This window comes from Microcebus murinus, chromosome 19 (genome assembly GCF_040939455.1).
Source record: "Microcebus murinus isolate Inina chromosome 19, M.murinus_Inina_mat1.0, whole genome shotgun sequence".
NCBI classification, from domain to species: Eukaryota; Metazoa; Chordata; class Mammalia; order Primates; family Cheirogaleidae; genus Microcebus; species Microcebus murinus.
Window position 1 is genome coordinate 10,200,460 of NC_134122.1, and position 15,252 is coordinate 10,215,711.

Sequence of the window (15,252 nt, forward strand, 5' to 3'; positions counted from 1 at the left end):
TAATTCCGTGGAGCTCCATACGTGTAACACGAACCAAAGGGGTGACGGTGTATCAATTGAGACTTTGGAGTTTTCTCCATTTTTTTTTTTTCCACATAAATTCAAACTGACTTAAATGACAGAATTTATTTACTATAACATGCAACGAAAATATCCAAAGGTATGGTGGCCCTTAGGAAAGGTTTGGTCCAGCAACAACAATACCACCAAGTCATTGTTTTTGTCTTGAGAACTCAGCCCGTAGGAAATTTGAGAGTTGATGTGTTCTTACTACAGCCCTGTTTGAAGTCTGGTGTTGTGGCTTGGTCAAGGGTAATGTTTTATAGACACTTCACCTGGCCTGAGATGGAAAGACTTCCCCAGATTGCCAAGATTTCTGTAAAGTACAGAGGAGCAGATCAACAAAATTCAAGAATGTGGCTGAAAATGGGAATTCTTAGCTGTCTAAAACCTCAGGAAAGTTGCTTAAGCTCTCTGAACCTTGTTTCCTTCCATAATAAACACGAGTAGTAACTTCTGTCTCGTTTATTTCTTGGGGTTGTCAAAAGGCTCAATTAAGAACGTATATAGAACCACAACGAGTAAGATGTGCAACGTTTGGGGGATGGACACGCTTGAAGCTCTGACTCGAGGGGGGAGGGGGCATGGGCAATATATGTAACCTTAACACTTGTATCCCCATAATATGCTAAAATAAAAAAATTGTAACAGGTACACAGTTGATCAAAATAACACATATATTTATAATTTTATACATTTTTTAGCATAAAAAGTAAACTTTTATTAGAAGTGCAAAAAAAAGAATATACATCTATTACAATTTTGCATAAACGAGCATTATAATTATTGATCATAGAAATTAACTGATTATTAATAACGGTGATTTCTTCTGGTAGGTTGACTCATTCCTTTATCCATTGATTATGTATGTGTATATATATACATATAAATGAATATTCATGGATAAATATACACACACACATCTCCTTCAGGAAAGGTTTGATCTAGCAGTGTTACCAAGTTACCATTTTTGTCTTGAAAGTTCAGCCCCCTAGGAAATTGAAGAGATGTGTTTGTATTGCAGCCCTGTTTGAAGTTTGTTTGAAATATGCATGTACACATGTTATGTTTGAAAAACGTATATTTGCTATATAACAGACCACAAAATTTCAAACTTTTAAGGTTTACAATTCAGTAGCTGTAATTATATTCATAAAATTGTGCAACCATCACCGTTATCTAATTCCAAACATTTTTATCACCTCAAAAAGAAACCTTGTACTCATTGGCAGTCACTCCTCATTCCTCCCCTGACCCCGGCCCCTGGCAACTGCTAATCTCCTTTCTGTCTCTCTTTTATTGGGCACCTACTGTGTGGGCGGCACTCCACCAGGTGCTGGCGATACCATCAAGAGACAATTCTTCTGACTGATTTGGAATCAGATGAACAAACCCTGAACTACTCAGGCAAAAAATTAACGGGCCTGGCTGGCTTCCAATGTCATTTAGGAGGTGACTGCTTTTTCAGGGAGGGACAGTATAGAATGGAGTGTGCAGACTCTGGAGTTTACTCCTCTGCCACTGCTTGTCAGCCACATGGCCTTGGAGTCCTTGAGCTTCCGTTCTCTCCTCTGTAAAACGACATCTACCTCCTAGGGTTTTATCCTCATGGAAATACAAGGAGAAGATGCATGCAAGGCATGCACGCCCAGCACGTAGTCAGTGCTCAATAAATGATGGCAAGATTGTACTTGAAAGACAAAAGAGTGGTTTTTTCTTTAATTGAAAAACACCTCATAGCAGAGAGGTGAATGCTTATCCCAGAAATGGAAGAAATTTTCTGGCCAACCACATTGAAACTGAGATGTCTTGACCCTGGACTGCTGTCATCTTGGACTAGATGATTCTCTGTTGCCGGGGGGGGGGGGGGGGGGCTTCCTGTCTGTTGTGGGGTGTTGAGCAGCATGTTGGGGCTCTATCTGCCTAGTGCCATTAGTGTCTCCCAAATTGTAACAACCGAAATTGTCTGGAAACATTGACAAATGTCCCCTGGAGGGAAAAACAGCCTCTGGTTGGTCAACTAAACTGAATACTCAAGTGTTCTCTGGGGAGTTTTCCTGCATCTGTGATTTTGCTTCCCTACAGGACTTTCACTTTTCCAGCTCCACAACGTCTACGTCCTACCCTTGGCCTTTAGGACCAAGTCCAATGCCACCGTCCTTCCTGGATCTTCCCAGCTGAAAGAGCTTCCTCCCATCTCAAATCCCAACACGCTTTACCTCTTGTATGATAACAACGGGTGCCAACTATGCACCAGGTCTGTGCTTTATAGTCTTTATGACAATTCTGCAAGGAAGGCTTTGTTAACTCCATTTGCAGATTAGGACACCAAGGCACACAAAAAAATTTCTTTCTCCTTTGCACTGGAGTGATCTCTGTACATAACTAAGTCCCTTTGAAGACTGGGAAGCTGCTGTCTCATTCCTTTCTAGCGCAGTACCTGGTACATATAAGTGTAAGAAATATGTGTTCAATGAAAAGAGGGAGACAAATGAAAACAGGGAGACATCTGAGACATCTCAAAAGAGGCTGCTAGCTGTGGTTACTCGGCCTTTGAACCTGGGAAAGACTTGGCTCTGTCCTGGATGGTTAAGTACACATCTTCCTGAAGGAAGGCTGCTACCAGGATTATGTCTTGAATTCTCACCTGATTCTAGTCACTGAGCAGAGGTTTCCTGAGTGCTGCCTGTGTGCCAGGACTTGTGATGACCTTTGGGGGTCCAGAAATGAGTATGACAAGGTCCTGTTGGTAAAAGTATTAATATTCTGGAGACCAATTTGTCAGCTTCTGGGAAGGTCGAAGGTGCTTATATGCTCCGAATCAGCGATTCCTCTCCTAAGTGTCGGTCCTAAAGAAACTGTTGCTCCTAGGAACAGAGAGACACACAAAGAACAGTTATTGCAGTGCTGTTGGTGATAGTGAAAAAAAAAAAAAAGTGGAAACAACCTAAATCAATAGTTCCCAAACTTATCTGCATAGTAGCATCACTGGGTGATCTTTTACAATTGACAAAGCTCGGGCTATGTATATCCCACATCCAATAAATCACGATCTCTGGCGTGGTAACACTGTCACTGTGTCTTGAAGCTCCCTGGTCATTCCAGTATGCAGACCGGTTTGGGAACCACTGACCCAAATATCCCTCATCAAGCAGGTGAGTGAATAGATGAATCATGGCATCCTTACGGAATGGATTACCTTGCAGTAATTACAATGAATGAACTGCACCAGAGGACATGAACAAGAATGCTTACAGCAGCACCATTCATAATAGCTCCAAACTGGAAACAACCCAAACATCCGTCAACAGTTGAGTGGATAAATAAGTTGCATTGTGATCATAAAATGGAATATCATGCATCAACGAGAATAAACAACTATAATTACACATGTGACTCTCATACGCATACTGTTGAGTGAAAGAAAACCAGACACAAAGGTGTAAATATTGTGTGATTCCATTTACATGGGGTTCTGGAAAAGAGGGAGACATCTCCTAAGAGGTTTTTTGCTGTGGTTACTGAGCCTTTGAACCTGGAAAGACACAGATGGAGGGTTAAATACTCATCTTCCTGCTACCAGAATTATCTCCTGAATTCTCACCTGATTCTGCAAAGGGCCTGATAGTAAATACTTTAGGCTTGTGAACGAATGTGGTGTCTGTTGCTACTCAGCGCTGCCATTGTAGTGCAAAAACACCCATAGTTGATATATAAACGAGGGAGTGTGGCTGTGTTCCAATAAAACTTTATTTATAAAGACAGATGGCATGCTGGACTTGGCCCACAGTTTGTAGTTTGCTGTGGTTTGCTAATCTCTCTTCTAGAGCAAGCACCCATCATTTGTGTGAAACTACCATGGAACTTGTTACCCTAGGTGGAGGGTAGTGAATGGAAAGAAGCCCAAGAAATTCAGGAAATTATTATTTTTTTTCTTTATCTGGGTGCTGATGATACTGTGGTGTTCACTTTGTGGGAATTCATCATTCCGTGCAATTAGGAAGTGTACACTTTTCTGTATGTTGTTATTCTTCAACGCTAAGTTTACATTAGAAACAGCCAACAAGTAATAGGACTAGAATAGACTAGGACTATATGCATTGAATAAATGTGTCCAAAAAATAAGTTCTGGAAGCTCTATTCAAAATGTAAAACATGCATAACAGTATACTATATGGTTTAGGGGGCATGCCATAGATTAAGATTTAAAAGCTGTGCAGGGGAGCAATAGCCACCAAATTCAGCATAGTGGGTACCTCGGGGTGGGAGGAGGGAGAGAAATGGGATGGGGAGGGGCACGCAGGCAGCTTGACTTAGAAGCATCATTTTTTCTTTCTTGAGCTGAGTGGTGAATAAATGGGCTTCATCATATTATCCTATGATTCCTTTTATGTTTAAATATTCAGTGTTTAAATATTCAGTACTAATAGTGAAAACAATAACAGATGATGTTTTTATAATGTTCAAGTGCATAGGTTTTAAAGTGGGTTCAGAAGAATGTGAGCCCATGAGGGCAGGTTTTTTTTTTTTTTAATTTTTCATCTATTTAATTAACTTGCTGTATTTATCTCCAGTGCCTAGAACAGGGCCTGATCTATGGTTGACACTCACGGAGTGTTTACTGAATGAAGGAATGAATGAAACACATCACACGGGACAGTTAGAGACACAGCGTGGAAGTGCTGTGGGAATTGAGAGACAAGGGAAACCAGGAATGCTCTAAGGACACACCCCCCAACCCCCGACCTGCGATCGGGGCAGAAAGGCGGACACCGCCAAGGTTCCCTTTCAGCCCCATCTTCAAAGCTACTCATTTTCCAGTCTAAATGGCGAGATCCAACCCTTGGGGCAAATATTTAAAAAGTGACGCCCGCTGCCTTTGTTTCCCTTCCAAGTGGGGACTCTGTGCAGAGCAGGCTGTGAGGACATCTCAGGCTGCCTGCGTTGCAGGGCTGTCTAGTAAATTCTGAAGCCTTTGTCACAGGCTGGGAAGCTGAGATCACCTCTGCTCGCAGATGGGGGAGGAGGCTGTGGGAGACAGAGGCTGTGCCCAGCTGAGCTGGAGAGGCAGGCAGAAGCCCGCTCGTCTCTTGGCTGCCTGCCTGGTCTTGAATGGGAGAAAGGTCTTCCCATGAAGCATGAGTCAGCCTCCGAGGCTTGCAGAAAGGATGGGGGGGACTGTGGCCTAATTTGGTGCATAGCCGGGGAGGCAAGCGCCCTCCCTGTGCTCTGGGGATGCTGTTGTTTAAAAAATTTATGAATCTCCTTACTCACCCGGTGCTGTCATCTGGATCATCTCTCTTTAGGAGCATGAACACTAGGAGTCTTGCCTCGTACCGGATTATTTTTATGACCGCCATTATTATTAATGCCATCATCGTTGTTGTAGGGGTGGATCTTTGATGCAATTAATCAAAAACAGCCGAAGTAAAGAAAATCCTGCAAAAAAAAAAAAATGGAGAAAGCCAATATTTGGCAGACTTTCCTAGCTCTTCCTCCGGCTCAGCATTCAGCTCAATTTTAGTGGTACCCACAGGGTTATTCTTATTAGTTTTTTCCTTAGGGAATTGTCCCACTGATTCTGGCCTGTCTTTGCATTATATTTAGTCTATTTATCCTACAAAAATTTCTCTTGAGCCCTTATTCTATGCCAGACACTGGGAATATGGTTGTAAATAAACAAGGCAAAATCACCACTCTCTTGGAGTTTGTAGTCAGGTGTGCTGCGGGGGTGCAAGTGGAAGAAAGAAGTAAACAAGTAAATAATCGTTATTATTTCCAATAATTGTAAGCACTAATATTTAAGTGGTAGAAAGATACATCAGCTAAGGTGGTTAGGGAAGGTGCTCTGGAAAGGCAATATTTGAATAAGGATCTTAAAGATAAGAAGAAACAGAAGAGTAGAGTGCAAGAGTGTTCCAGCCAAGGAAAACCATAGGTGCAAAGGTTCTGTGCCAGGAAAAAAGTTTGGCAAGTTGTAAAACCAAATAAGAGGCCAGTGTGGTTGGAACCAAACGAGCAAGGATGAGAGTGACACATAATGGGGTGAGAGATGTTGGAAGGATGGCGTCATACAGAATCTTTTAGACCTCTGTAAGGAGTTTGGACTTTCTTCTAAATGAGCAATGAACTGTCCAATAGAACTTCCCACAATGATAGAGATGTTCCATGTCTGCTCTGTTCAATATGGCGGCCAATAACCACATGTGACCATCGGGCAATTCACATGTGGCTGATGCAACTAAGAAACTGAATTCTTAATTTTTTTCTAATGTGCAGTTAAATTTGAAAAGCTCCATGTCACTATCAGCTATCATATTGGATAGTGCCCTTATAAGTGACCCAGGAATCAGTGAGGGGCTTGGAGCAGGGGATGGTAGGATTGGGTAATGTTCTTCTGCAGAATGGATTTTGTTAGCAAGAGTAGAAGCAGGGCTCATGTAGGAGGGTGTTGCACCCTGTTCATTTTCCCTGAAGAACCTGGCAGCTGAGTCCAATATTCACAGAAAGTTTTCCTTTTGTCTTTCTTTTTCTTTTCAAATGCCAATAGCTTTCCTGGAATGATATGAGATCAGGGAGCAGGGGAAGTCCTCTGGACCGAGTTGATTTTTTTAAAAAATTTATTTCAATAGATTTAGGGGCTGCAACAGTTTTTTTGTCACATGGATGCATTGTACAGTGGTGAAGTCTGGGCTTTTAGCATACCTGTCACCTCAGTAGTGTACATTGTACCCAATAGGTGATTTTTCACCCGTCTACCTGCTCTCGCTGTCCCCACTTTAAGTATCCAATGTCCATTATACCACTCCATGTGACCATGTGAGTTGATTTATGAAAACAGAAAGTCAGGAGATGTATGCATATTGTTTTGCTGTACAGCTCAATTCTAGTGGTACTTGGGAAGTGGATCTTGATTCTCATGAAGATATGGGCTACGGACCAAGCTAGTTAATTCCATTTGGGAAATCAATCACTAGGCAAGTGGAACATCTTGATTTCAGAGCAGAGACTTGTCAGGCAACTGGGCAGGAAAAGCCTAATTCGCCCTATCACTCCCCTTCCCTCTTACAGACGAGATGCACTTCGTAAAATCTGCAGATGTTGATGCTGTTTGCCTTTCTTTTTTTTCTCGAGTGCCTATGAGCTAAGCATATAGCTTATGCATGTATAACACATGACATTTTTACAGCCACTGTACCTATTAATGATTGATTTCCTGAGAAATTTTGAGATTATATTGATGAATATTTGTATTAAGACCACCTAGAGAGAGGGATGATCTCATTGATTTGGGGACGGTGGGAAGGCCACTGGATTGGGACTTCAGAGGCCTGTGTTCTGGTCTCAGTTTTGCCACCAATTGGCTGTAATATGGCCTTGGGAAAGGCTCCTTTTTTGGTCCAGATATTATTTAGAGGGGATAAAGTATTCTTCAAGTATCCTTCTGGATTTTGTTCCCTATGGCATAAAAGTCTGCTTGCATTCCTTATCATGCATAAGAAACATCAAGGTGTGATGGGGAGTGGAGCTCCCAGAGAGGGCTGAAGACGTAAGTGGAAGGTCTCCAGAAAGAGCAAAGCCAGGATTCTCTGGTGGCACGAAAAGAAAGTAATTCTGGCCATCGTGCAAAGCTGAAGAATGCGGCCTCAAAAGAACAGGAACCAGGGAGTTCCAAGGTACCTAGAGAAAGGCAATGAAGACCTATCTAGTTTCATCCTTGTATGCACATGCTTATGATTCAAATTATGGGGAGAAAGCATATGTTTGGACAAGCTTGGGCCACTCCTTGGCCAGGGGAAGGCAGGACATCTCTATTGATAATTCCCTTAAACTTGTATCCAGTGGAACAGAGGAAAATTGACATGCTCGTACCAAAAGAAGGGGGCATAGAAACTAGGCAGGCGAAAATGACCAGGGTCCCCTAAAAACACAGAGTATACTTTCTGAAAATTAGGAATATAACTTCTGTGCCTACATAAGGCACGCCTAGCAAGTGATTTCTAAATTCTCTGTGAAATCTCTGTTAATCAGAATCTTAAATTCAATAGGATTTTTAGGGTACTTATTATGAAAATTATTCTGAACCTGGAACTATCTATATGTACATCTATAGCTATGTCTATATTTATCTACATTTACATCTATATCATCTATATCTGTATCTATATCTACTTCTCCACATTTTTATAAACTTTTGGAGTTGCTATGGAGTGAACTGAGATTCCAACACTTTTACCTTGTTAACCTACATGAGCAATACTTTTAAGTAATTAATTCATATACCCAACAAATATTTATTGAGCACCTGGTGTGGGCAGGCACTGTGCTTACTGCTATGGACACAAAATCATGTAAGATATGATCTCTGGTCCTTTAGGGGCATGTGGTTAATTGCGTGTTGTTGTGTTTATTGATAATGCCACAAAAATTGTATGCAATGGAAAAGAGGTAGTTCATATACAGCTCTTACAATCACATGATCAAAGTGTTGTGGGGGGAGGCTCCTAGAATAGAGTTATTAGCTCTGTCAGAATAATTGAATTTTTGGAAGTCAGGTGTTTAAGGATTAACAGAAATATTTTGGTGGCAATGACCAGGGAAAGGCAATCAGGCAGTGGTAACTGAGGAGCAGAGGCATGGCATTGTGCAATAGGCCAGGCCTCATCAGGGATTGGTGAGTTTTAGATGGAAATTGCGGATGAGGGAAGATCTGGCAGGAGAGGAGAAGACGGAAGATGGCCTAGATATTTGGCAAGATTCTTGGTCATCCCCGAGAGACCCGAAGTCATGCTCAGTGGCCTGAGTTATAAAGAAGGATAATAGCTTCATTTATTTGAATAGCATTTTTTTGGCAGTGAACATGAAAGCCAGTAGAAATTTCTAGTTAAACTTTAATTCATCAGCAAATCCGATGACCCAGAGCATCCTGACTAATCACAGTTTCACTGTGATTCTCAATCAGTTTCACTTGGCAACATGTTGGAGCCAATCATGAGTTGCCTTCAGATCATGAGTTGCCTCCCCCGCTGATTGCTCTAGGAAAAGAAACTCATTAATTTTTGTAGAGTGTGGCCGTTTGGATTTCCTTCTGTTCTTTTGAGGCCTTTGCCACGTGCATGTCATCTTTAGCTTGAAAGGTTTGGGACTGAGCATCCCTTGTTGATCATTCTTACCCTGCTACTGCTTCCGCCGAGTCCGAGAGATTTGGAAAGATGCTCGATGCCTCTGAAATTCAGTTGTCCTAGATATTTGGAGCACAAGTACTTTCTCCACTCTCAGAATGTCTCTGAATCTTACCAGGTATCCTAAAGCATGGATGGCTATCACTTTCTCCTTTGAGTGTGTTTTCCAGGGAGTCAGTAACAAGTGGGTTTCAGGCCAGGTGAGTGTTGCAGTGGCAGACGGTAAAATGTCACGGTTGAGTCAGACTGCCTGGGTTTCCGGTGTGGCTCTGCTTAGAACGTCACCCTAGGCAGGGGAAGTGAAACAGCATGGCAGAAGAGGGAAGATAGGTTAGGGACCTCAGAGAACGGCGAAGGTGAGGCAGGGAAGGCCTTTAGAAAGAAGTGGCACTTAAGATGGACCAAAAGAACATCGAAGGTTGCATAGTTTCTCTTGAGCTCACAATGTTCTTGAGAGATACGGAAAAAGAGGGAGCAGTGTGAGCAGAGAGTGTCTTGGGTGCCTTGCTTCCAACCCCCCTGAAGTTAGGCATAGCCACATGACTTGCTTCTGCTGGTGACATGTGAGTGGAAGGCTTTAAGAGCCTCTGCATGCATGACTCAGTGTTTCCTTCACCCTGTCTTGGAAACTGGCAGCATTCCAGGGAATGGAGGCTTGGATGGCTTAGGATCCTGGGTGAGGGATACTATTTTTTTTTTTTTTTTTTTTTTTGAGACAGAGTCTCGCTTTGTTGCCCAGGCTAGAGTGAGTGCCGTGGCGTCAGCCTAGCTCACAGCAACCTCAAACTCCTGGCTCGAGCAATCCTCCTGCCTCAGCCTCCCAAGTAGCTGGGACTACAGGCATTCGCCACCATGCCCGGCTAATTTTTTTTTTTTGTATATATATTAGTTGGCCAATTAATTTCCTTCTATTTTATAGTAGAGACGGGGTCTCGCTCTTGCTCAGGCTGGTTTCGAACTCCTGACCTCGAGCAATCTGCCCGCCTCGGCCTCCCAGAGAGCTAGGATTACAGGCGTGAGCCACCGTGCCCGGCGAGGGATACTATTAATACATCAAGCACTGGGGATATATAAATGAAAGAAATGGCCCCTGCTCTTGGGACATTCATGGTAGAGGCAACCGTTGGTGCTGTGGAGAACACCGTGCCACCTGGGGGAATCAGGTAAGGCTTTTTGGGAGCCCCAGCAATGTTGTGAAGAATGAAAGGGAGTTAAGAGGGTGAATGAGGGTCAGGGAGGGGTCGGCTGTTTGCAGAGGGGCTAGCTGGTGCAAAGAGAGACAAGACGAAGAGAGGGGGGTGATGGGAGGGAGAGGGAGGAGAGGACACAGCAGTGGGGTGCTGTTCTCCTGGAAGTGAAATGGAAGCCTGGGTTTGGCCCACATCTAGACCACACCATCGTCATTCACAAAGATGGCACCTCTGACGTGGTACAGGCTCATGGGACTGCTTATTCTTTATTCCAGAAGAAACTTTGATTTCCCCCATGGCAAAGAATTTTCATAAGTGCAGCCCTATTTCATCAAATTATGGTTGCTGATTTGTATACAGAAGGAAGAGTCCTACGTAACCCAAGGAGTTGATTTTGATTGTAATGGACATCTGAAAGTTATTTGAAGTTCTCAGAATTTACTTATGCTCCATGTAGATGGTAAACAATTTGAAATATTAGGCAATGAGTGTATTTCCAAACCATAGACCAAATGCCAATGATGCAGATGACTACCTCCGTAAAACTTGCATAAACAACGATTAAGGACAACATATGCTTACAGGGTAATCCGCTAAGTATCTAACGTGAGTGAGGTTATAAATAGTCCTGAAGGAGTGCATCCAAGGAGTGTCTCATCATGTTGGGTGGGGAAATGGCTTGAGACCATTGTAGACAATTTAGTTTCTTTTTTCTTTTTTATTTATTTTTATCTTTAATGTCCAGAGTGTGTAATATAAGGGCCAGAACTTCCTCCCAGACTCAATTTTTTATAAATTCTCGATTGGCTGGTGGAGCCAGTAGGGATACTTCTTGTCTAATTTGGTTTCCAGGAAGACTTCATTCAAGTCCTCAGTGTTCATCTGATCAAATGGAATTATGTTCCTCATCTTCTCCAGCTCTTTCTCATATTCCTCAATCCTGGCCTTTGAGAGAGACACAAACTCAGCACAGGTTTTCACATCCTCCTTTTCTTCAGCATCCACTAGGGAAGTATATTTATCCTCTGGTACAGGAACCTTCAGGGCATTAAACTTCTTCTCAAAGTCATCCACCAAGCCTGCCTTGGCCACATTGGCCTTGTAGTAAGCCCAGTCAATAGTTGGTGGATTCTCAGGCAGAACAGGTAACCTGGAGGTGAGGGTCACATTCCAAGATTTCAGGTTACTAGCAATAGCCTTTTGGTTTCACCCTTTTGGGGTGTGATCTCTCCAAAAGCTACCCAGTCAATGGCTTTTAGAGCAAGTTTTCGCCCAGCCATCTTGGGATCCTTCACCGACCCCAACGGTCCAGAGCCTGCAGCAGATCATTTAGTTTCTATGTTTAAGGAGGTGAGACATTCTCTTTTACGTTTATTTTCTTCCCATTTCCATGTTCCTTAAAAAAAAAAAAAGAATCAATGAGTATCTGGAGGGGTGGATAGAAGGATAGATGTGTATGAGAGATATATCCAAGTATTAATTGTAGAAACTAGGTGGTGAGTACATGTGCCTTCACCATACAATTCTTTCAAATTTTCTGTAGATTGGAAAATTTCCGTAATAAAATGTTGGGGGAACAAAACAGCAAGACACAGTCTCTTTTAATTACGGGATGGTCCATGATCTGTTTCTGGGATCCAGGAACCTGGTTAGCAGCTTTGGCCCTGCTCCTTCCCTCTAATCAGTCACCAAGTCCTGTGATTCTACGTTGCATTAAATCTTCAGACACCACCCTCCCCTTGACTGTTCCATCATTCCCACCTCTGTCAGTTCTTGCCTGGGTTACAGCCACACCCTCTGGGCTGGTCTTGATGGATCCTTCACACTGTTGTCAAATTAATTCCCTATGTATTCCACAGACATCTTTTGAGTATCTCCTGTATGCAAGTTGCTATCCAGGTGCTAGATATTTGTTTGTTTTTGGACCTCAGGTACACAGAATTGGCTTGATCATGAGCTTTGGTTTATGACATAGTCCCATGGTTCCATGCAGGACTTGCTTTTGTCCAGTTAATTATATTTAATAGTTACAGTTAATTATTTTTAATAATATAATAAGCACCTGTGAGCCCATGCTCCAGGCAGAAGCTAGACTATTGAGAATACAGTGCACCTAACCACATGGTTCTCTACCATTAGTCCTTGCCTTTACTTTTATTTACTTGCTTTCCTTTTGACATATTTTATTGCTCCTATTATATTCCTAAATGTGTATGTTTTTATTTTGGTTGCTTTTAATTTTGTTAAATGTGTGTCATGCTGTATGTATTATCTTTTGAAATTTCCTTTTCTTTTTTCCCACCACTTACTAAGATTTATCCATAATCCTGTGTGTTGCCATAGTTCATTTATTTTGACTGCCGTTTATCCATTTTAATTTATTTAAGTCTGTTTTACTTTTTTATTTTTAATCCCTGCTTTCTTTCCAAAAACAGATGTCTCTATCTCCTCCCTAATAAGATAAGAACTTAGCAGGGTCTCCCATCTCTTTATCTCTTCCTTCCCCTCTACTATATCTATTAGATTGATGTTATCTAGACTTGTGCTTCTCAAACTTTAATGTGCATTCAGATCTCCTGGGGATGTTATTAAAATGCAGAAGCTGTTTTGGTAGGTTGTGAGTGGGGTCCAAGTCCCTGCATTTTTGCAAGCTCAAGTAACACTAATGCTTTTGATCCAGGCAACCACATTTCCAGTGGGATCTAGAGCCTTGCCTCCCCTCTCCTCCTCCCCTCCCCTCCCCTCCCCTCCCCTCCCCTCCCCTCCCCTCCCCTCCTTTCCCCTTTCTTCTCCTTCCCTTTCCTTTTTATTTTCTTTATTTTTATTTTTTTTTGAGATAGAGTCTTGCTCTATTGCCCTGGCTAGAGTGTAGTGGCATCATCATACCTCTCTGCAGCCTCCTCAGACTCCTGGGCTCAAGTGATCCTCCTGTTTCAGCCTCCCAAGTAGTAGGGACTACAGGCATGCGCCACAACGCCCAGTTAAGTTTTTCTGTTTCGAGTAGAGACAGGGTCTCGCTCTTGCTTAGGCTGGTCTCAAACTTCTGACCTCAAGCAATCCTCCTGCCTCATCTTCCCAGAGTGTTAGTATCACAGGCATGAGCCACTGGGTCTGGCCTAAAGATTTTTAATTCTGTGCTTTTATGGATACAGTTTCTTTTTTTATTTGGTTTTAACTATTCTTTAAAGATAGCATCCAGCTTTACCAAGGCCTTTGATTACCTACATCTATATCTCTAATACTGTCTCCTGGGTATATCTTTCTTCTTATTTAAGCAATTTATTCAAAAGTGTTTCTTAATGTGAGGGTTTCTATGGCAAATGTTTGAGGTCTTTTTTGCCTGAAAATATTTTTATTGTACTTTCATATTTGAATGACAGCTTATTTGGATATACCATTTTAAGTTCTATCTTTTCCATTTAACTCTTTGAAAATATTATTTCACGTATTCTTGCATTTAGTATTACTGATGAAAAAATTCTAATGTCAATTGGATTTTTCCTTTTTAAGAATTTGATTTGCTCTTTCTCCATGGAAGCTTTTAGAATTTCCTTTTGGTTTTTTGATAATTTCTTAACTTCTATTATAATGTGTCTAAATGTGTGTTTTTACTTATTTCTCTCATGGAATATTTTTTTTAATTATGAGAAATTTGTAACTATAATTTCTTTAAAAATTTGCTCTTTCTACTTTTATATCTCTTTCTGGGAATCCTATTATTTTGATGTTATCAATTTCTATACTCTTCTATACTATGTGTCACTTAGCTTTTAAAGAAGCCTTTCTGATCTTTTTTGTCACTTTTGTCAGAAGTCTTCCTCAGTCTTGTCTTTCAGTTGATTTATTCCTTCTTCAGCTGTATTCACTTTATGTCCATTTATCAATCCATCGTATTCTTTATTGCAGCTGTTACCTTTTTCATGTCTGATGTTTCAACTCAGCTCTTTTTAATATTTTCTTATTCTTGTTTTATATTGTGAAAATCTCCCTTTATCTCCATAATATATTGTTTAATAAAAGGCTTATTTTTAAATTCTAAGTCCACGTGTTCTAAGATTTTTGCTTTTGTTGGAATCTGTAACCCAGTGGGTTGTTTTTCTTTTAAAATGTTTGTACTCTTCAAGTGTCTTGTTATTTTGGGTTGTGAGCTCATTTTGCCTTGGAGGTATTGGGCTACTCTGATGGGCAGTGTGGATAGGGTGGATAGGCAAAGGCCAGAACCCCAAGTCAGCCCCAGTGAGCTCAGGGAATAGGGGTAGATGAGCCTTAGGATATAGAGCCCCAAATACCAGAAGTGCATATCAGTCACTCACCAACTTGGCATTGGCTCCTATTCATATCTTCCATAGTAGTACCCATTCTACTTGGCTGTTGGTGTTTGTTTATTTATTTATTTAAATGCCTGGTAGTTAACATTGACTTTGGAGTTCGAGTCCATCTTGGGCTCCTGATATAGGATCTGCCACCCATGTAATCCCAGCATTTCCAGCCTCGGCACCCTGGCCTTCCTACCAGTTTTCCCTTGTCACTACATTGCCAATACGCTGATTCCCATCTCTCGAAGCTTCCACAATACTGGAGCCACTAGTATCAAGGAAATAAGCAGAGGTATTGAGCGGCAGAAAGAAATGAAAAGCACATTCCATATCTGCCATGGCAAAAATTGAAGCCCCTGTAATGTATTCAATCATCTTCCCTGTAGAGTATTTTGCATTAAATCTTTCAGACTGCCTTTTAGTTTGCTTCAAAATGTGAGCTCAGTTTGCTGAAGTTCTGTGAACAGTCAAATTCTCTCTTATTTAACTAATATCTGTATGAAT

The 15,252-nt window shown here is 41.6% G+C and overlaps 1 protein-coding gene and 1 pseudogene across 2 annotated transcripts in view; one reads left to right on the forward strand and one right to left on the reverse strand.

Moving 5' to 3' along the window:
• The window catches only part of SHISA9 (shisa family member 9), a 275,651-nt gene that overhangs the window by 53,658 nt on the left and 206,741 nt on the right, over positions 1-15,252 (forward strand). The gene's annotated exons all lie outside the window — the stretch shown is intronic.
• On the reverse strand, positions 11,146-11,740 carry LOC105869137 (ATP synthase peripheral stalk subunit d, mitochondrial pseudogene; annotated as a pseudogene).